General features: G+C 51.1%; 1 pseudogene; it reads right to left on the bottom strand.

Annotated features, from left to right (window-relative positions):
• Nucleotides 1-42: 42 nt before the first annotated feature.
• On the bottom strand, nt 43-16,960 carry LOC144168019 (uncharacterized; annotated as a pseudogene).
• Between the last annotated feature and the right edge of the window lie 5,775 nt (nt 16,961-22,735).

Here is a 22,735-nt window from a genome sequence, read left to right on the forward strand (position 1 = left end):
TTGGGTGATGCGTGACAACGTATCTGCCGTAGCTAGCAGCTTTCATGGCACGTGCAGCATCCAGAACTGGTATCGCATGGTCTTTAACCGGAGCTTCTGTATTCGAGGCGGGAGCATGTCTAGCTCCATCTTGCCGAAGAGTGAAGCGAGCGGTAGGTGATCTGTCTCGACATCAAAGGTGATGCCGCGGACGAATTCGTCAAACCGTTGTATAGCCCATGTCGTTGCCAACGCTTCGTTTTCTTTCTGGCTGTACCGCTGCTCTGTCTCGGTCATTGACCTCGAAGCAAACGCAACTGGGCGGCGCACTCCAGAGGGCTGGGTCTGCAGCAAGACCGCGCCGAGTCCAAACGAGCTTGCGTCAGCCGAAACTGTGGTGGCGTATGACGGATGGTACTTGGACATGCAACGGTGTGACGTGAGGAGTTCCTTGATTTTCTCAAATGCAGCATTTTCTTCATGCTGCCACACCCAACTCACAGACTTGCTTAGAAGTGCTCTGATGGGAGCTGTGACATCCGAGATGCAAGGCAAAAACCTGGCAAGATGGTTGACCATTCCGAGCAGTCGTCGGACACCTGCGATGTCGGTTGGAGCCTCCATGGCTTTGACTGCTTCGACTTTGTCTGGACTTGGCCTGTTGCCTTGTGCTGAAACGATGACTCCTAGGAAGGAGACCTCGGAGACACCGAAACGCCACTTGTCTTGGTTAAATGTGATGCCTGCTTTTGCAAGGCGAGACAGCACCTGGCTCAGTCTGGCGTGGTGCTCCTCGCGGGGGCTCCCAAAGACCAGAATGTCGTCTATCATATTGGCGACTCCTTCCTGTTCCTCCAGGATCCTGGCCATCTGTTTTAAATGCAGAGCATTTCTGTAACTCATGATGTCACCCACGTTGGCGTCCGTAGTCCGCACCGTCATTGTCCCTACTATATAAAAAAATACTATCCGGCGCCAGGTTTCGATCCCTCGACCCTGCGGGCGGAACGCAATGTACATGATGCTCTAACCACTGCGCCACAAAGCCAACACAGAATGGAACGCTACGGACGCGCCTTATATCCTTGACTCATTCAAATTACTGCTGACGAGCGCTCTCTCGTCAGCAGTTGCCACAAGTGCAACAACATTAACTTAACGCAAACTACTTAACGTCGTGCGCCCCCGGAAATGCTCTGCATTTGATCGTGCCCCTCGCGAGGGGGATGTTTCGCACTTGATCGCACTTACACTGCTCTCTGGGCATGCGCCCCGTCGCTATAGCAACGGAGGCGCGTCGTCTGCTTTCAGGACGCCGCGGCGCCAAATTGAAACGGGTGGTGAGCGGTGGTGCCGCATGCCACTCGCCGAAACGCGCCGTCGGAAGCTTGAAACGCCGTCGCCACATCTACGATCGAGATAAATAAATGCAAACGTAAAGCGCCAGACATTCTTTCTCTTTTTGGAAGTACTCTGGAGCGGAGGGGATGCCAAAGGGGAGCCGGCAGAAGCAGTATCGGCCAAATGGGGTGATGAAGGTTGTGAGCTCTTGGGAGTCTGCAGAGAGTTTAACCTGGTGGAAGCTGGCTGTTGCATCCAGCTTTGAGAAAACTGTTGCGTCGCCAAGGAGGCCAAGGACTTTCTCTACAGTTGGTAGAATGTGGCGTTCACGAAGGACAACCTTGTTCAGCTGAGTCAAGTCAACGCACAGCCGGTAGGAACCATCGGCTTTCTGGACTACAACGAGACCAGAGCACCACGGCGTTGCATTGTCGACCCTGCGAATCACGCTTCCTTCCTCCAGTTTGTCAAGCTCGTGGCGGACGACCTCGAGCAGCGGGATGGGAATCCTGCGAGGCGCGCTTAGGAAGAAGGGTACGGCATCAGGTCTAAGGAGGATAGTGTACTCGTCCTTGAGGGTGCCCAATCCTTGGAAGAGCTCAGCGCGCAATGTTGCTTTTGGAGTCTGGAGTTCGTGGAGAAACTTTACAACTTCAAGGGCTTGAAGCGCCAGCAGTCCTAGAAGAGGTACAGTGAGAGACTGGATCACGTACAAGCGCTGAGGGCTCATTTTCCCGTGCCACCGAAGTCTTGCCATGTACGAACCTAGCACACGCAGCGGCTGACCACCGGGTCCCGTGAGCAGGGTGTTGACTTGGTCGAGCTTAGCTGGCAACGCAGGGAAGTCGTTCGGAACGGCGGACACCTCGGCTCCGGAATCGACCTTGAACTGCGCTGTGTAGTTGTCAACGGTGACGTCGATGAACTTTGCCGCGGCGGGCGTCCCGACAGCGTGTAGGTGAATAGAACCGAGCTTGTGTTTTGCCTTCCTTGCGCGGCACACTTCAGCAAAGTGCCCTTTCTTTTTGCAGAAGTTGCAGGCGGAATTTTGTGAAGGGCAGTTCGAACGTGGATGTGGCGCGCGGTCGCAGAATTCACATGTTGACGGCTGGCGGGAGCGCTCTGCTTTCCGCGAAGGCGAAGGCGGCTTATCGTAATTGCGGCGGCGAGACGCGAACTTGTTATCGCGTATGGCGTCGAGGGGTAGCTCGCGGGAGTGCTCTGTGCGGTTTTGGGGCAACATTTTTAATGCAGAGCATTTCTTAGCGTCGCCTCTTCCTGTGTCGGACGGCGTCCACAGCTCCGCGTCCGCAGCAGGTGCGCCTCTCCTCCTTCCCTCCTCTCTCTCAACAGCAGCTGGCGCGCGCATGCGTCGTAGTCTACCCGTTCGCTCCGTCGCGGTCTCGGCGTAACAGGTTCGTGATAGCAGCGCGCTGGGGCGTGGAAGGGCGCGCTCTGCTTGCGCATGCGCGCTCTCCCCCCCGTACTGCTCTCCCTCTACTGCACGCGCTGCAAATATAATGCGTCTAGCGGTCGCTCGTGCGTCAGTCACTGCGTTGCTCCTTCCTTCCTTGGTTGACGCTCGCTCCCACGTTTACTGGTGTGTGCTACTCCAGCATCATGGAAGAAGCGATGGAAGCAACACTGCCTTCAACCAGTACTGAGGCCCCAATGCTCTGCATTTACTCGTGTTCCACTCGCGGGAAGGCACGGGAATTTTTTTTTCTTTGTCGGCGTCTTCTGATTCACGGGCCTGCACCATGCTTCTTTGAGCGTCAAATTCGCGTTCCGGCAAAGCTGATCCGGAAGGCGCGAGTCGCGGAGGCCGACGACGAATCTATCGCACCAGCCTTTGCTCCCCCTCAGCTGACGGATAGTTGCGACCATAATTCTGCGACCATTTTACACAGTTCGGCGTAGTAGGCGTCGATGCTTTCGTCGGGCAACTGAACGCGTCGGTGAAAACGCGATGACTGGTAGAGTTTGTTCGCCGGGTGCACAAAGTGGTCGGTGAAGCTAGCGGCAACCGCTTGAAATGAGGCGAGTGATGCGGCGTTGAGCGAAAACATCTCGAGCAGTGGGCGGGACTCCGGCCCCATGCAGTAAAACAACGAGCGTACCTGCATGACGCCGGACGCTTGAGTCAGGCCCGAAACAACGGCGTAGTTCTCGTAGTGCTGGCCAGGTTCCGGGGTTCGTGAAGTCGAACGGTGCGGGCGGCTGGAGGTTGAGGCTGAGCATTGTCGGCGGCGCTCCGTCATTGAGGGCCATCGTCGTGCGGTCGGGGTGAGTCCGGGATGAGGGGGCGTTACGCGGCCACTTCTGAGACCATGTCACGTGAGCGTGCGGGAGCACGAGCGGCCCCGGCCCGCAGTAAGAGCCGACGCGCACGGCAGCTGCTCAGCTGACAAAAGAAGTCCCACACTTTTTGGGGGGCAGAATAATACAAACTAAGTGGCGCCACACGGTAGTGGCAGCCTAACTAAATGGCTGAAGGGTGGCGACCTCTACATCTTCGATTTGGCTTGCACTGGCTGCACTAGTTCCGGAAAGTGCTGCAGCGGTGCCGGCCGGTGCCGTAAGCACGTAGTGCCGGTCCAGGAAGTGCAGGGGCAGCCTCAACACCAGCGCGCACGGGATGCAACCAAAACGAGGACACAAGTGTAGGCCTGCAGCAGCAGCGAGACGCGAACGTGCGCGTTGCGCATCGCGAGCATGGATCGCCAGTCAGGGTCTGACTGGCAGCTTCGGCAGTCGGCCTCGAAAAAGTCGGCAGCTCCTCGACTCTGTCAGCGACGACATGGAGTTCAGTTATCCGTGCAGTGACTCTGACGACAAGTTCGACAAAGTGTGCATTTTGGTGGCGTGCGCGTTTGTACGCGAAGACGCCAATCGTGTTCCTGGCTACATGCACGTTGTCAGCAGATACAACGAGCGAGAATTCAAAAGGCTTTTCAGGCTGTCCAGGGAGACATTTAATTGCCTGAGCTCCAGATTCAGCGCTTCGGCCTACTATCCGAGCGCTGTGCAAGGCCGTCAACAAATATCACTTCAGAGGATGTGCCTCATTGCTCTTGTGTACATCGGCTCCCAAGTGCCGATGTACGCGATCGGAGACAAATTCGGCGTGACGTAGTCGTCGGTGCATGCCTGTGTCACACGGGTCATTCACTTCCTCCACGAAATTAGCGCGGAAGTCATCAGTTGGCCAAGTAGCGTGGAGGAAGTGACTCAGATCAAGGCCGGGTTTCTTCTAGTCAAGAGCGGTGGAAAGCGCCCTAGGAATGACATTGGCTGCATCAACGGGTCGCATTTCGAAATACCGACGCCAAGTGAATCGGTCAGTCGTATTTCGCCCGCAAGAAGTGGCCTTCTATCATCTTGCAAGGCATCTGCGATGGTAGAAACAAGTTCCGAAACGTTTTCGTCGGGTTCCCGGTCTCGGCGCACGACGCCCGCATCCTGAGATAGAGAGCCCCTTCTTTGAACGCGCAGCCTTCGAATGCGTGGAAATCTACATTCTTGGGACAGCGCGTGCCTCTTGGTGCCGTGGCTCATGACCCCATTCAGGGACAACGACTGCGCATTTCCCGCGTGGAAAAGCAACTTTATTGGCGACATAGCCAGCAGAGAGTGGCAATTCAGAACGCCTTCGGTCTCCTGAAACAGCGTTTTAGGAGGCTCTACTTTGTAGACGCCAGACCTCTTGAGCAGTCCTGCTACATTGTAGTGGCTGCGTGCATTCTGCACAACTTGTGCAACGACGAGAGAGACTTCTTGCTAGAGCTGACGTCATTGCGCCATGATGATGATGTAGGCAACGACGCCTCCTAAGGGGACTTCGACTGCAATCAACTAGGCTACGCCCAGGCTTTGCGAGATTTTATTGCTAAAGAACAGTGCTAATTGTGGACACCCCTGCCGTGGCAACGCAAAGTCGACGTGAAAGTGCCTTGTGTTAGCGCATATCCGACATCTCTGAAACTGCTGTGTTCTTTAACTGCATCCACTGTAAAAAGCTGGGAACTATCTGAGATTGGGTGGTGTTCAGAACATGTGCAAACCATGTGTATAGAGAACATTTCCATGAAAACAGTGTTGGAAGTGCTAGAAGAAACATTTGCATTAAATAAGAAGTGTGCAGTGCTGACACGTCGCCTTTACTGTACGTTTCACTTGTCCTTTGTTACAAGCAGATCTATGAGGCGGTCAGATCTCTGCATTTGCTCCTCTTGACACTTTGCCTTCGCATCTTTCCACTGCTGGTGGGCTTCGAAGGTATTTTCCCTGGCCACCTCTTGCTTCGCTTTGGCCTTGAGTCTGGCGCCTACTGGAGTACGGGGAAATACTCCGGTACTACAAAGAGCAAAGAAGGACACAACCCCCACCCCATCCCGGACTCAACCGGCACGAGCAGGTGTTACTCCGACAACTACAAACAAGAACTGTGATTACACCGGCTCTGGCGCGCTACGTGTGCCCAGGACGCTTCAAAGACTACATGTGTAGTGAGTGCGCGAGTGAACCCGCTACCCTGTCCCACATCCTGCAAGCCCACCACCACCACCGAGACGAACAGGGGGGCGGACGAATGAATACCGGTGCAGTGCGCGATCCCCAGTGCTGTGACACCCCAAACGTGGACACCGCTGGCGCGTGCGCAAACGCGGAGTGCGCGAGTGATACGTGTGAGAACACTACGAGTGCGAACACCACCCCGACCGACATCCCACCGGATGTAGTGAAAATGATCACATCGTCGAACTGCGCGCAGCAGAGGCAAGCCATCCAGCGGCTCGAGGAAGCCCTGGCTCGGCAAGAGCGAACGGAGCACTCTGACGCCGGCGCGACTCACTACCGTGCCCATCCAAGGGTACGGGGGAGAGGCTGCGTGGCTGGAGGAAGCTTAGTAGTTAGAGCTGGGCCACTGGCCCAATACCCCTCGAGGCCTTAACCAAGGCAGGAATGGGAAGAGGACACCGCCTACTTCACAGGGTCTCCTGATTCCCCATCCCCACGCAGGATCATGCAATAAAGTCTTTCTCTCTCTCTTGCTTTGGCCTCCCCCATCTTTTGGAGCGTTTCCAAGAGGGGACCAAGCTGCGACCTTCTGTGCCGCACTCTCTTCGGTACAGGGCTCCCCTTGTTCCTCACCGACAAGTCCTCAGGAGGTCCACCTCCTCCACACTCAACTGGCACTGGCAGGTCTTTGGGGGGCCGTTCGGCTGCAGTGGTGGCCCTGTTGAAAGTGTTGTGGATAAACTTCGCACCACGTAAAGAACTTTGCTTACACTATGCGATTTTCACTTACCCTGGGTTCCCCCCTAGTAGGATTGCCTTTTCAGGCTCCGAAACGATTATTGAGTTTATGCTATGTTCCTTCTCTGGAACAGAGGCAAGCTCTCTGTGTGAACATTTCAACGGTTAAACAAGTTAATGGTGTCCCGAGGTGACTCAGGGTATGAGGGATGCCAGAACTGTTGAATAGTTTAATAAATAATTCCAACTTACTCCTCGCGTCCGCAAATTGCTGTTGTTGGTTGTTGTACGGTTTAACGCGCCTACGCAACGCAGGCGCTGAGACGCGCCGTAGTGGAGGGCTACGGATTAATTTTCACCCCCTGGGTATCTGGGCGTTTTTGCTTTTCGCCTCTATCAGAAAAGGCGCCGCCGCGGCCGGGAATCGAGCCCGCGACCTCGCGCTCGGCAGCGCAACGCTTTAACCACTAAGCCACCGCGGTGGGTTGTGCGCAACTTGCGGGGCACAGCCAGTTTGAAGTATTACTTTTTTTTGCCTTCTTATATGGTCGGTCCAAACTCTTCGATTTATTTTCCACTTTTGTAGCCGTAATATTGCGTAGGAACTCTTTGTTAACGAGCTCGGTTATTTTACTCCAGACGTGTTTTCTTGTCCTAAACTCAAAAAGTAAAGCACAGTTGAAGTAATATCATCATCATCATCATCACCAGCCTATCTACGGCCACTGCAGGGCAAAGGCCTCTCCCATTATTCTCCAATTGCCTCGGTCCTGTGCCAACTGTGACCAATTTATCCCCGCAAACTTCTTTATCTCATCTGCCCATCTAACTTTCTGCCGCCCCCTGCAACGCTTGCCTTCTTTAGGGATCCACTCTGTTATCCTTAATGACCAGCGGTTATCTTGCCTTCGCATTACATGTCCTGCCCACGTCCATTTCTTCTTCTTAATTTCTACTAATATGTCTTTAACACCAGTTTGCTCCCTGACCCACTCCGCTCTCTTCCTGTCCCTTAATGTTACACCTATCATTTTCCGCTCCATTGCCCGCTGAGTCGTTCTCAATTTAAGTTGAACCCTCTTAGTGAGCCTCCAAGTTTCTGCCCCGTAGGTGAGTACCGGTAAGATGCAGCTGTCATACACTTTCTTCTTCAGCGACAATGGTAGGCTGCTATTAATTATCTGAGAATGTCTGCCATATGCACCCCACCCCATTCTGATCCTTCTAATTATCTCTGCCTCATGGTTGGGATCTGGGGTCCCAACTTGGCCTAGGTAGATATATTCGCTTACCACTTCCACTGCCTCACCACCTATGTCAAACCGCTGTGCTGTCCCGAGGTTATTGATCATTACTTTAGTTTTCTGCATAATAATTTTCAGTCCCACGGTTCTACTCTGTTCGCCCAGTGCGGAAAGCATGCTTTGCAATTCGTCCCCCGAGTTACTTAGCAAGGCAACGTCATCAGCAAATCTGAGGTGACTGAGGTATTCTCCATTTACCCTTATTCCCACCTGTTCCCAATCCAACGTGCTGAATACTTCTTGTAAACATGCTGTGAATAGCGTTGGAGAGATTGTGTCTCCTTGTCTGACACCCTTTCTTATAGGTATTTTACTGCTCTCCCTATGAAGGATGATCGTAGCTGTAGACCCATTGTAGATATCCTCTAGTATTCTTACATAATGCTCATCTACCCCCTGGTTCCGTAATGCCTGAATGACTGCTAGGGTTTCGACCGAGTCAAATGCTTTCTCATAATCTATGAAGGCTATATATAGGGGTTCAGTATACTCAGCGCACTTCTCTATCACCTGATTGATCGTGTGAATATGGTCCATTGTTGAATAACCTTTACGGAACCCTGCTTGTTCTTTAGGTTGACTGACATCTCAGGTTGCAGAAATTCGGTTAGCGATTACCTTGGTAAATACCTTGTAGACGACTGACAGTAAGCTGATCGGCTTGTAATTTTTCAAGTCCTTCATGTCACCTTTCTTATGAATTAGGATGATGTTCGCGTTCTTCCAAGATTCCGGTGCCATCGCGGTCATTAGGCATTGCGTATACAGGTTTGCCAGTTTTTCAAGTACAATTTCTTCGCCATCCTTCAAGAGGTCTGCTGTTATCTGATCCTCACCAGGTGCTTTGCCCCCTTTCATTTCTTTCAAAGCCTTCCTTACTTCTTCGGTCGTTACTGGTGGGATGTCTATCTCCTGTGAACTACTGTCTCGTTCGGCATTATCCTGTATGTCCTGGCTGTTGTACAGATCCCTATAGAACTCCTCTGCCACTGTGACTATTTTATCCCTATTTGTGATGACATTGCCTTCCTTATCCTTAAGTGCATACATCTGATTTTTCCCCACGCCAAGACGTCTCTTCACTGCTTTCAGGCTACCTCCGTTCTTTACAGCGTATTCGATCCTCCCCATATTATACTTCCGTATGTCAGCTGTCTTACGCTTATTGATTAGCTTGGAGAGCTCCGCTAGTTCTATTCTTTCAGCTGCGGTGGAGATTCTCATGGTTTGCCGTTTCCTGATTAGATCTTTCGTCTCTTGTGAACGTTTACCAGTATCCTGTCTAGCCATAGTGCCCGCGACTTCTACTGCACACTCCGTAATAATGCGTGTAAGGTTGTCGCTGGCTTCCTCCGTCGTAAGCTCGGCTTCCTTGTTAAGAGCGGAATATCGGTTCAGCAGCGCGATCCTGAATTCTTCTACTTTACGTCTTACTGTTAGCTCATTTATCGGCTTCTTTCGTACTAGCTTGTAGCGGTCCCTCCTCAAATCTAGCCTAATTCGGGATCTTACCATTCGGTGGTCACTACACCTTACCCTTCCGAGCACTTCCACATCCTGCACGACGCCAGGGTTATAGCATAATATGAAGTCTATTTCATTTTTGTGCTCCCCATTCGGGCTCCTCCAGGTCCACTTCCGACTCTCCCGTTTACAGAAGAAGGTATTCATTATGCGTAGGTTATTCCGTTCTGCAAACTCAACAAGTAGGTCCCCCCTGCTATTTCTACAGCCCAGACCATAGTTCCCAACTGCCTTGTCTCCAGCCTGATTCTTGACTACTTTAGCATTGAAGTCCCCCATAACTACGGTATACTGTGTTTTTACTTTAGCCATTGCCGATTCCACATCTTCATAGAAGCGTTCCACTACTTGGTCGTCGTGGCTGGATGTGGGCGCGTAGCCCTGCACCACCTTGAGCTGGTATACCTCTTATTTAGCCTAATTACAAGACCTGCTGCCCTTTCGTTAATGCTATAGTATTAGTCTATGTTGCCAGCTATGCTTTTATTGACTAGAAATCCCACTCCCAGTTCTCTTCTGTCCTCTAGACCATGGTAACATAGGACGTGTCCATTTTTCAGCACCGTAAAGGCTTCACCCGTTCTCCTAACCTCGCTAAGCCCTATTACATCCCATTTAATGCCCTCTAATTCCTCGAACAACACCTCGAGACTTGCTTCGCTAGATAAGGTTCGCGCGTTAAACGTTGCCAGGTTCAGATTCAGATGAAGTAATATATGGGTAAATAAAGTAACACTTGACTGAAACGAGTTGCATGTTAGGGGTGCACAACGTTTTGTTTATAACTTTTTTACTAAAAATGCGCTGCTATTAGGGGCTGTTCTATCAGAATATTTGTATTTCGACTGTCACATATTTGAAGCACTCGAAGCAGGAGAAAAAGATGCGTGAACTTTAGCATTCTGAGAATAATTTTAAATTGCTTGGAACGAGAAATCCGTGCGATAACACCGGCGCCCCTGTACAGTTCATTTGCAGCTACTGCGTTCACACAGCGCGGGGACAAATTATCGCGTCCTGCATGTAATTCTGCACACAACGGATAACATACCAGAGTGTTCTGCTCTTTCCCACCACGTCCTTGAGCGCGATCTACTGGGCGATGAAGAACTTCGTCCTCCGGGCGCTCCACAGTTCCGCCTCATCTTCAGCCAGTGCGGCCGCTGAAGTGCGTGTCCCATCATCTCCGTCACTGCAGACGGAAGTCGGCGGTTGCGCTGGAGGGGGCAAATTGTCGTCGCCCGCTGCCGTGAACCGCAACGTTACGTGCTTCCCGTCTGCAAAAGTACACGCCAGCATGTATAAAGTCGGCACAGCCTTTGAGAAACCACAAACTGCGACCCAGAGCAACACGATGAGGCTGACATGGCGGCGACTAAAACTAAAAGCGCTCTTGAACGCTACACGTGTGTATCGCCGGCATGCAACAAGACTAACCGGACTCAAAATGGAGAGACGAGCTAGTTGGTGAGCATTTATGAGTAAAACGTAAGCGCCAACTGACACAGGGACGAGAAAGGGAAACGACGCCAGCGCTTACTATCAACTGAAATATTTATTAAACTCGAAGACATATACACCATGCCAAGACCCAACAATCAGGCACGTGTGACCATCGCAGATGCGTATGGCGGTACATCAGGACGACCGCCCCCTTTCCTTCTCTTCTTTTTCTTTCCCTCATCGTCTATCCCCTGTCCTTAAGAAGTTGCACTTTTTTATCTAGAATACTCAGTGGCGGGTGGCTTATACAATCCGAACCCCTAATCCCGATGTGGAAGGGTTCAGCAGTTTCCCTGGTAGAACGATGATTAAAAAGCACTTGCGTGTATGTGAAGCATGGCTTACAACCGTAGTCTGGACAGTGCAGCACCAGGTGTGTGCACCTTCCTTTCAAGGAGGAATGATGCTCCCTCAGTTGCTCAAGGAGAATGATGCTCCCTCATTCTAGGCGCTCTGTTTCTATTACTGTTTATTACCATTGGATGCGAAAACGCGCCGGATGCACGAAAAGCCCACTGAGCTAGCCGCACGGTCGCTGTGCAGGCGGCGGCCACGGCCACGAAGTGGCCCAGGCCGGCGCAGGCAGCTCGAGTGATAGCTTGTTACCGCTGCACGAAATTGTCCCCAAGTCCCGACCATGGTGGCTTACATGAGAAAGGAGTTAATGATGCGATGGCGGGTTGCATTAAAAATTGTCATCTGCGCCGCTTACGAGAGCGGCACTCGAATATCCGCCGCAGTGCTAAGCCGAACCCATCTGTAGGCGGACCTGTAGGCAGACCGGCCGGCTGCTCCCAGCGCGCGTTTTGCCACCCACCGTCTCGAGCGTCGCGCGTCGTTCTTTAGCCGCGGTAGCATTTGCACTCGCAGCGCCTGCGTCACATCCACGGTCGCTTTTAAATGCAGAGCATTTCTTAGCCTCGCCTGTTCCTGCGTCGGACGGTGTCAAGAGTTTCGCGTCCGCAGCAGGTGCGCCTCTCCTTCCCTCCTCTCGCTCAACAGCAGCTCGCGCGCGCATGCGTCGTAGTCAGCCCGTTCGCTCCGTCGCGGTCTCGGCCTAACAGGTGCGTGATAGCAGCGCGGTGGGTCGTGGAAGGGCGGGCGCTGCTTGCGCATGCGCGCTCTCCCCCCCCCCCCGTACTGCTCTCCCTCTACTGCGCGCGCTGCAAATATAGCGGGTAGCGGTCGCTCGTGTTTCAGTCACTGCGTTGCTCCTTCCTTCCTTGGTTGACGCTCGTGCCCACGTTTACTCGTGTCTGCTACTCCAGCATCACGGAAGAAGCGATAGAAGCAACACTGCCTTCAATCAGTACTGAGGCCCCAATGCTCTGCATTTACTCGTGTTCGCCTCGCGGGAAGGTGCGGGAATTTCTTTTTAATTAAACGCCTCATCAGATGAGTGCGTGGGGGCATTCGCAGAAACTGCCGTCTATGCGAATTCGACAGTGCTACGGCGGCTGTGCTCTGTGATATCCCTCCGACGGTCACGTGGTCAGCTTTGTTCACACAAAATCCACAAAATCCATCGTTTAGCGGCACTCGATGAAACCGAAACTGCGACTGGCCGCATTTAAAATGCCTCTAAATAAACAACCGTCGCACGCTGAAGCAAATGAGGTTTCTACAGGTTATAAGTAGGTCACTAGCTACTTATCGCAACAAAAAAAAACAAGATGCAAAATTGTGTCAGTGCCCCTTTAAGGCGATGCGGCAGCGCATGTACAGTACCGTCCACTTTAGGTGCGAACACGGCGCAGCGTGGCCGCGCTCCGCGGAGCGCCAGCGCACAAGCCCCGGTCGCGCATCGAAGCTAAGCGGCGCAGGCGCATAGGGACTTGGAGGCGGGGCTTCGTGTCATCTGCTAGCGCGGGAGCATGCCGTGCTTGCTTTGCTGTGAAGCACACCCAACTCTCGGCATGCTTGTACCGCCTTAGAGCGCCGCGACCACATTGCGGGGAAGCTTACTTCTCTCACAGCACCGCGTTGTGCAGTTTCTGCGTACAACTGAGCGCTTCCTCTTTTTAGGTCCACGCTCCCAGTTAAATGTATCTATTGTTGCAAACATTTCAGAAGGATTGGTTTAATGAGAGACGCTGTAGAGGAGGGCTACGTATAATTTCGGACACCATGATTTATTTATTATGCACTGGTGTTACGCGGCAAATGGGTGTCTGTGCATTTCTCCTCCGCGGAATTTTGGTCACAGCGACTGGGTTGTGATCACGCACTTTGCTCTCGATGTCTGTTGGCTTTTCTCATAATATGAATATCGCGTATCGTCGATATGCTTCAAGCAGTCGCCCAGCCAGCGGGTCACGCAAACAGAACAATTTTCCTACTCTCCGGCCGAGTCCTGTGCTGGTCCCACTCTAATCTGCTGCATTATAATGCATATGCCATTGGTTGCGCTGCCTACCTGGCTAGTTATTGGGAGACAGCGGCCCTTCCTTTTGTTGCCACCTGCTACGTATTCCCCTTTCTGGTACGACCCGAACCTCCTCGCAATGGGTGTATATGTCAGTAATGAAGCTGTGGTCACCAGTTCCATGCTACACAATTGTGGAACAGCTTCTTCGGTTTTGAGGTCCACAACTTCTGCAGTCTCTTTTTTACTATATGGTACCACACACATGGCCTAGCCAAATGCCACGAACTGACAAATCACCGTTATGCTCAATACGTTTTCAAGGTGCTGTTATTGATAATGCAAGCAATGCATTGCATTGTGTGCTGAACATATTTTGATTTCTTTTCATGATTACGATATTTGTTGTCGATTTCTATCACTTCATTGATCACATTGAAAGTCGCATCCAGCAATCCCCGAGCGTCTTCGAGCTAGGCTTAGCATGTGACACTCCGATCGAAAACTTTCGGGAAGCTTGCACTCACGCGCAAGACTTGAATAGTGAAGCTTTGTAGATGAGCATTGCCGGACATAGTTAAGTTTGCAGAAGATCAAGATATTACTGTGCGAACAGACCCCTCTCTTTCCCCTAACCATGGAAGGCAATCCACTAGAGATCGCCTTATTACTCACGCGGCCATCACCGCGCACTACCGCCTCCCCCGCCAGAAATACCGCCCAACCCACCCCTAACTTTCTGCAACAGAAGAAAGATTGTGGCGGCTACTTGAAACTAATGCCCTTTCGTGTCGCACACACATCAATCACATATGCCCTGATCAGTTTCCATGACCCCTATGGCCCCTTTGCGGAGATGTCGACACCACCTGCCACAGTATGTGGGCGTTCCCCCTAAAACCCCTCATTCGTTCGTAATCCCTTCTGTTGATCAATGAGAGGCGACGTTTGGCACCTATTATTTCCGGGTCCAAAAAGCCCAGGTGGAACGTGCTGCATACGTCACCTCTGGGCTGCACCCAGTGGTCACCACCCGCCCCTAAATTGCATACTGCAGTAATGTTTATTCCTCCAAATCGCACGAGCCAAGGGTCATAGACGTAAGGTACGGCCAAAATCCGACTACACGGTAGACGTAAGCGTCTCCTTATCTTCATCGGCCAGACCACGCGGTATGCGTCACCAATTCAACAGGGCAAGAAATGACCTGCCTCACCGTCTGTACAACACAGACGGAAACCGCAGAGGAAGGCGCTATTGCCCTAGCTGCAATGACTAGTGAAAACGCGATCACAGTGCATGCGGATTCGCAAGCAGCGCTCCGCACTTATCTACGGGGACGGATCTCCAAAACAGCCGTCCGCATCCTCGGAACCAATGCTCAGCTACCCGAAATAGAACTCGTCTGGGTACCCGGACACACGTCCCCCACTTGTAATGAGGCGGTCCATGCCGCTTCCCGCACGCAGGTACACCGGGCCACTATCTACGAATGACAAAAATCGCCTGCGGCTCCCAAAGCAGAACCTCTCGTAAAGTATGGAGATATTCTGGCCCTCTATCGCCAAAGCAGAAGAATATTCCCGGCTCCACATCCTCAGTTATCGAGACAAGAAGCCACCAGCCTCCGAAGAATACAAACAAGCATCTATCCTCATCGCACCCTTGTTCACGCCATGTACCCCACCATACACCTGGCCACCTGTAATTTATGTCCTTTACCCGGCATCCCATACCACGAAGTTTGAGAGTGCGGAAAAACCCCAGGCCTACCCCCAACCCTTCCCCATTTTACGAACAGTAGCCTCCCTGAAAAGCCCGTCCATGGGACCCAGTGCATACTGGTGAAAAGGACCTGGACTACGAGCCAAGGACAGGGCATCCCGGACTAGGGACGCCACCCACCGGGCGGGTGCCCTAACAGCAGCACCAGCGCTCGTGAAAAAAAATTTGTCCCCGCCACCCACCTTCCTTTCTTCCCCATGCTCACCTACGCGTCCACCTTCTGTAATAAAGTTTTGTTATGTTATGTTATTCATCCTCCCCCTCCTCCTTCTGCTCTTAGAAACCTTAGATGGTTGGAACGCCGGCGCCAACCGGGGTATGCAGAATAAAACGCGGCGGCAGGTAACAAACTATTGTTAGAGTATGGTGACCACAAGTAGTTACGTACGAGTTGATACTAATCATAAAGTATTCTCATGGTTCATCATTACAAATGCCGATAAACGTTGCATTGCATGTTTTTATCTGCTTTCGAATTGTCTGCAGTTCACGGACACGCCAGAATGCCTTCGCTCGTTTTACATTTATTCTTGTGTGCGTGCCTGTCTGTGCTTGTGACGGGCCGTTATGACCTCATTCACTGCAGACCATTCTATTCCGCGACTTCTAAACCTCGATTCCAGGCTATTCCGCTAACCAGGCCAACTAGACTGTCCGTCTGCAGTGAATGGGAAACGTTTTGCGCCGTGGAAATGGTGGTAGTGGTGGCCCATAAATTGGTGCTTGCCCACTAAGGGGGATTGGCAAAGAAGATTTTTTTTCATTAAACAAAACCAACTCAGGCACAACAGTACATCCGAATAAGGAATTCAGTGCTTAGACTTAAGAGAGGAAGGGAAAAAGAAATAAAACCGAGTAAGCCTGATTGGAATCATCTTAGCACGGCAGACGACCCGTTCTGAAATGAAGCAATGGATGGCGTGAAAAACATACCTATGGCAGCGGCCTAGCTTTGTGCCCCCAAAAGACAAAAGCGCTGGTAGAGTTAATCGCAGTCCACGACGTCGCAGGGGAGCCTCCAGCAACCTTCTTCGATGATTAGGGAATCAGCGGCAAAAAAGAAAGAAATGTAAATCCGATTCATTTTGATGGCAGAAGTAACACAAGGGTAATGTTGTTAGATCTGCCCGATATATGTACCGATTAAGTGCGAGAACACCACAACAAAACGACATCAGCAAAACTTCGCACAAGAGAGTTCGGCAGAGGCTTCTTTTCCAACGGAACCTGAGATGTTCGAGTTTCGGAAAAGTGCGACATACCGGTGTTCTCGAGCAATTTGCTCCCCATCATTTTCTTTTTTGCTCATTTATAGTGGATTACTGAACACTTCTCCAAGGTTGACTCCCGGTTGTGGATGATGCCTTGCGAAATTGAGAATAAAGCTCCCCTTACTGTTTCAGGTGTACGGAAGAATGTGGTCAGTGACTAACATGTTGCATCATGCAGGGAGTTAGATGCACGAGCGCCGGGCAATTCCCAGAGTATGGTATGCATGAACATTGAGCGATCAGCATCATCCAATTCATAATGCCCCGCTGATGAAGACGACGACGCAGCCAGCCGTATCGTGACCGCTTGTCTCGTGACGCAATACCCCCGGGTGTGTCGGCTGATTCTTCAGCGCCGCTCCAAGGTGGAGTCCCGGCTGTCGGCGAGACCTCACGAAGTGTGCATAAACCACTCCTTGCACTTTCGCTGGAGGCCAGGGTCCCTTCTGCTCTACCCTGGAATTGCGTAGTCGGACACCCTTCCCGAACATGTATTGTCCCACCCACCACGAGCCTGAGCATCCTGCGCCCCCGCTTGTCTGCCCTGGTGCGGTCCGCCAACCGGATCCGACCACGTCCAGCCGCACCGAAGCACTCGACGTGGAGGGCTCGCCTGTTTTCTGCGACATGGTGAGCGCCCACAACTGGGACGGTAAAATCCAGCTAAACAACGTCACTTGGCGAGAAACCTTTACAAGAAGGCAGTTCTGCCATCTGCTTTATTCTGCCCACGCCGGAAAAAAAACTACCCCGAAATTATGCCGGCATAGGCCTGTGATAGGCTAACCTGGATCATTCATGGGAGATATACTGCGCAAAAAACTAGCTCTTACGGGTGCTCCCGAGGCGGAGTGGTATCGTACTCGTTTTGAAACCGAAGGCTGCGGTTCTAATCCCATATATGGGGAATTCTTTATAGTTTTCGGAATTTGACCTGCTCTCGTTCATGCGTTTTTGTTTCGTAGCAAACACCGCTGCAGTGGGATCATTCCTAAAATTATCACGACATTTACGCTACGGACTTCCATGGTTTGAGTTGCGTTTACGATACTTTGTGTTCGTTGCAGTTGAGTTTGGTTAGGTTCGGTTACGTTCGGTTCGTTTGAAGTTATGATAGGTTAGGTCACATCAGGTTAGCTTACATAGGCCTGGTTTTGTTAGGCTTTTTTAGTTTCTACTGTCCGAAATTCGACTACCGGCACAGTTTTGAAAAAAAAAAACATTATTCAGCCTGCGCCGACAAAATACCAATTTTCTTATTTTCTCAGCGCATGTCATGCGACTCCGCGCAGCCAATGGGCGGCGAGAGCTCCTAGAATTGGGAATTTATTCTGCCGGCGCCGGTAGAATGGACACTGCCTTACGGGGAGCACCCTCATGCTACTTATAGCTGGAAGGCTACCAAAACCGAAGCGCTCGTTTTGCATGTACCTTGTCAATAATTCGGAACGAGACCCTCAATGAAGAAACAGAAGAAACATTTCATAATTTTTTTAACGTTAATTCTAATTTTTTGATATATTTAAAGGAAGAAAAGACACTGGATCAAAACGTGCGCCCAGCGTGTGAACTGGACCGCGGCATTCGCAAAACATGACCAGTGTTTGCGTGCGTGCGTGCGTGCGTGCGTGCGTGCGTGCGTGTATTTGTGGGTGCTCGTCGCGCGCGTGCGTAAAGTGTCGCCTACATCTGGTTTCTGACCAATGTAGGAAAGCTGGGGGAGGCATTTTAAGCATTACATTATAGTTTTTTTACGAAACTTTAAAAGCGGATTTGGTATTCCAAGGCGACCCCTATGAATTGCTCAAAATACGGCGACCGTCACGACTGAAGAAAAAATCCCCGGCCATCTTCACTACCGTGACTATATGAGACGACGCCGATAGGAGACGCCGACAGCCCGAGACGTTAAAGGGCTTCGCCGCTAAAAATTTAATCACTGACAATCAACGTGAAAGCTGTTGGCGGTGCAGAGAAGTGATTCGCAAAACGGGCTGTGCGTCCTTCTCGCTTCCTTGCTACCACCCCTCACCCTCTTCCAAATCCCCCTTTCTACTCTCTTGATTAATTAAACGGGTGGGGGGGGGTGTTCAATGCAATGCAATTTTCCCGCCTTCACAGTGTTCGCACTCCTAACTAAATGTCCGTGGGGACTGCATGTAATTACATATATTTTGCCTCCACTGTACCTGCAGTTTTCTTTGAGCTAAATAATGGGGACCTGAATGACAAGTTCCAGCAGTTCCTGGAGTTCAGAACTGTTCTGCGCATATGAACCTCTTGTTCAAATATTCTCTCAACTTTTGGCCGGAAGGGTGAATCGAGGGACTAGCGGGTATCTTTTCGAAGCCTCTGTTTGAGTGCGTGACGGTGTCGTGAGTGCGATGTATCGGTAGCGTGATCGCGGGCGAGCTACGGTGACAAGCGGGGCCCCTAAAGTGCTCCGCACTTAAAATGATTCAAGGTCTTTTTGTGAACGTTTCAGAATGCGTGAGCATCTCGCCGCTATACCCGTGTAAACTTGAGGCTTAGCCCAATAAGCATGCCTTGCCCCGGCTTTCACATGTCCGCAACACGGCGTTTCTCGCACGTCCCTCGTACACCATGGCAACCATGCTTGGCGCTCTCATTGTTTTGGTAGTCAGGTTTGCTCAATTTAGTACCGGCAATGGCTACCTGCCACTTTTCTCGTTGCCCACCAGTATCGGCCTTTCCTCATTTCTGCCTACTTTGCCGCACTCAACAGGCTACAGACTCAATGCTTTGCAACCCGAACAAGCTCCGGAGGAATTCACAGGACCCGTTGAGACGCCGCACATTGTCTCCCGGGCATCTTCCCTCTTTTCACAGGACAAACGAGATCTCTACACTTTATGGTTATGTTCTTCCTGTCAGTCAGTCCGTTATATAGAGTGGTGCGACGATAATTGGAACATTTTTTTTAAATTTCCTGGGTAAACCGCCGCTCTGTTCGCGGTCAAACTTCACACGAAGGTCAAATTTTGTGGTCTATTTTGTTTGACACCGGAAACAACGACGACACTTAGCTGTTTATTCTGAAAATAAATAAAAACGATTGTCGCCTATGGGTAAATGGCGGCTAATTTGGACGTGCGAGCAAGCGCACGTTGATGTTATAACGACGGCGCCACTTGGGGTATGCAGAGAGAAACGCACGTCTCGGATTCACGGTAGGAAGGAGCCACATGGTGCAGCAGACGATCAGAAAATGCACCTATGAATGAGCTAGCAGATCATCAGAAAATCGGGCTTCACATTTTTTGACCGTCTGCTACACCATTTGGCTCCCTCCTACCTTGAATCCCAACGTGGCCTCCGCGATATCGGAAGAAATATCGATAGCCATTTGGACAGCATACTCTTCAGATGCTGAAGTATACGACGTCTCTGTTAATAGTATCGCGGTAAAAGTTACGCCAAACATTTCAAGTAGTGTTGTCATGTCATCTACATTATCTGTCAAAGACCGCACGTTTAAAGGAGAAAAAAAGGAAACGACATAGTGGGTATTTTCGTGTTTATAAATGGTTGCATTCCGTGCGTTCCGTGCATTCCGTGCGTTCCAAACAACGTGTGCGAGATTTTTAGAAACAAAATGAGAAAACGTGTTGTGTTTTGGAACCATGCGTGACTACAAAAAAGAATACTCCTGTGCAATGAATTCACTTATGCATCACCCCGGGCATAGTCTACGTCAAAAATTCAAAGCACCAGTAACTACCGTAATGGCACCAGTAACTACTTCTACCTTTTTCCTGCATTGGTGTGCGGTAACTTTTTATTAAACGTCACACACAGGCTGCAAAGGCCGAGTTTTCGTCCTCTGCATCCGCCCGCGCCAGGGAAAGCGACCTTAGGCTAAGCGCGCCGCGGTGCGGCAGAAAACGGCAAAACAGCGTCTTGGGAATTACGCTCTCTCCGAGCGATTGGAACGGCCGGAGCAACGGCGCGCCGCCGGTAGCCGATCGCGGTGGCCACGATCCCAAACGTGCGTTTCCCTCTGCATACCCCAGGTGTCGCCGTCGTTCCAACATCGACTTGCGCTGGCTCGCACGTCCAAATCAGCCGCCATTTTCCTATAGGCGAAAATCGTTTTTATTTTTTTTTCAGAATACACAGGTAAGTACCGTCATTGTTTTCGGTGTCAAGCAAAATAGACCCCAAAATACGACCTTCGTGTGAAGTTTGAGCGCGGACAGAGCGGCGGTTCGCTCAGGAAAAGTTTTTAGCGTTCCAATTATCGTCGCACCTCCCTGTACAGCAGCGCCGATTGACGCGAAAAATTTTCCTGCATTCTCTATTGTTCATGCATAAGAGTATATTTGCAGTTAATAAACGCCTAATTAACATACATATACATTATTTATAATTAGAGTGTATAGATTGCTGGCTGCGACATTTTCAACATAGCTATTGATCATCTCTTGATATTCTAAATGCGTCAAGTGCTACTGCAGAACACACAGGTGAAAACTCGCAGGTAGTCACCACTGCTTTTGCCTTTATTACTTTGGCGACGGCTTTCTACCCGTGAACAAATTGCGACCTGTTTCTTGCATACGTACATAACCAATCAATAAATATACAAAACAGCTGAGCTAACTGATCGGATTGGTTGGTCGCGGCCACAGCTGAATGAATGAATGAATGAATGAATGAATGAATGAATGAATGAATGAATGAATGAATGAATGAATGAATGAATGACTCTGATTAGAAATAGCCTGAGGCTCTTGGGGGTTATTTGGAGATGAGGGAAGGGCGGTGGAAAGCCTCATTGAAATATCCTTATGTACCTTATAAACACAACGTGTTGTCCATATGCAGGCCCTACAAGGGCTGTCAGACCGCTCTACACTGCTTTGTAACGACCACTGGCAAGTGAATAAATTCCTACGCGTTCGAAAAGAGTAGCATGGGAGCGCAGGCGCTCTGTATCCGTAAGTGGTGGTAGGAAATAGGCTACCAGCTGTTCTCGGCCGCCTTTGAATGTCGGACATCACCATATTAGTTGAAACAAGTTCGGGAGGGTATCAGCGGCGGATAAAAGGGATGTGCTGCCGTGGTACCATTTGCAAACAATGCCCGGAGTGTAGGCGGCGTCCGCGCATGCCTTGTTAATAAAGATTTCGCCCTGCCGAGAGAGAGCTATTGCGAAGCAGGGAGGAAGCCTGGCGTGGCTTCTTGGAGCCGCCATTGTCTTTTTCGCCGCAGTTGTCGTCTCTTTCGATACCAGGCTATAGATGTAGGTGAGGTAACCAGGGGAGGAGTCGGAAGAAAGCACTCCTTAGCAGCATTGTGTGCTTGCTGGTTACCAGTCGCTCCAGCTGTGTCACCAGGTGTCCAAGCTAGCGAATATGAATGCCTTGTCTGCGCAATGATTAAATTGTGCTTACAATGTAGTTGGCGGTTACATTATGAGTATAGGCAAGAATTTCCACTGTGCACTGGGCGCCGCTATATTTTTAACGACCGGTGCGCCGTCTGGCAGGCATTTCTTGGGGACTGTGTTGCGAGCAGACGACGCCGTAGTCACACGCTGTTGTTCCGTGCCGTGCGTGGATATCAGACGTCCCAGTGGCATCAAAAATCAGTAAGTGTCATCTATTTGGCGTCTCAGCAGCTGCGAAGTTTAACAGTGCTTTAAGAAAAACGTTCAAAGCGTCCGTGAGCTGTCAGATTTCCCATAAATTCCGTTCTCAACACCCTAACGCGGCGTGACACGCTACGCACGCTTTGTCCTCACGGGGGTTCTCCGTGACGCTACGTTTCGCCGTGCCAGCAGGACGCCCGACTTTTTATCACCAATTTATGTTAAAAAGTCGGGCGTCCTGCTGCTGCGCCGAAACGTAGCTAAAAAGTCGCGCGCCCTGCTGGCGCGGCGAAACATAGCCTCACAGAGAACCTCCGTGAGGACAGAGCGTGCGTAGGGTGGCACGCCAGGTTAGCGGGTGGAGAAGGGAATTTATGGGAAACCTGACAGCTCTCGGAAGCTTTGAACGTTCTCCTTATAGCACTGTTAAAGTTCGCGCTGCTGAGATACGAAATAGATGACACTTACCGATTGTTGATGCCGCTGGGACGTCTGATATCCACGGACGGCACGGAACAACAGCCTGTTACTACAGCGTCGCCTGCTCGTAACGCAGTCCCCAAAAAATGCCCGCCAGATGGCGCAACGGGTGCCGCAAAATAGCCGACTCGGCGATATTCTGGGCTATAAGCCTTTTTGCGTTCCTGGAGGGCAATGTGCGGATCCGTAATGATGCGGTAGTGGTGAGATTCGGTTTGCTGTGAGGTCTGAATTTGTTGGAATACTCCAAGAATTGCAAATAGCTCGACATCGCCTCTAAGGCCGTACGTGCTGCTAATCTGCCGAGATC

The sequence above is a fragment of the Haemaphysalis longicornis genome, unplaced genomic scaffold, assembly GCF_048455015.1.
Source record: "Haemaphysalis longicornis isolate Haplotype H1 unplaced genomic scaffold, Haemaphysalis longicornis Haplotype H1 scaffold_2, whole genome shotgun sequence".
NCBI classification, from domain to species: Eukaryota; Metazoa; Arthropoda; class Arachnida; order Ixodida; family Ixodidae; genus Haemaphysalis; species Haemaphysalis longicornis.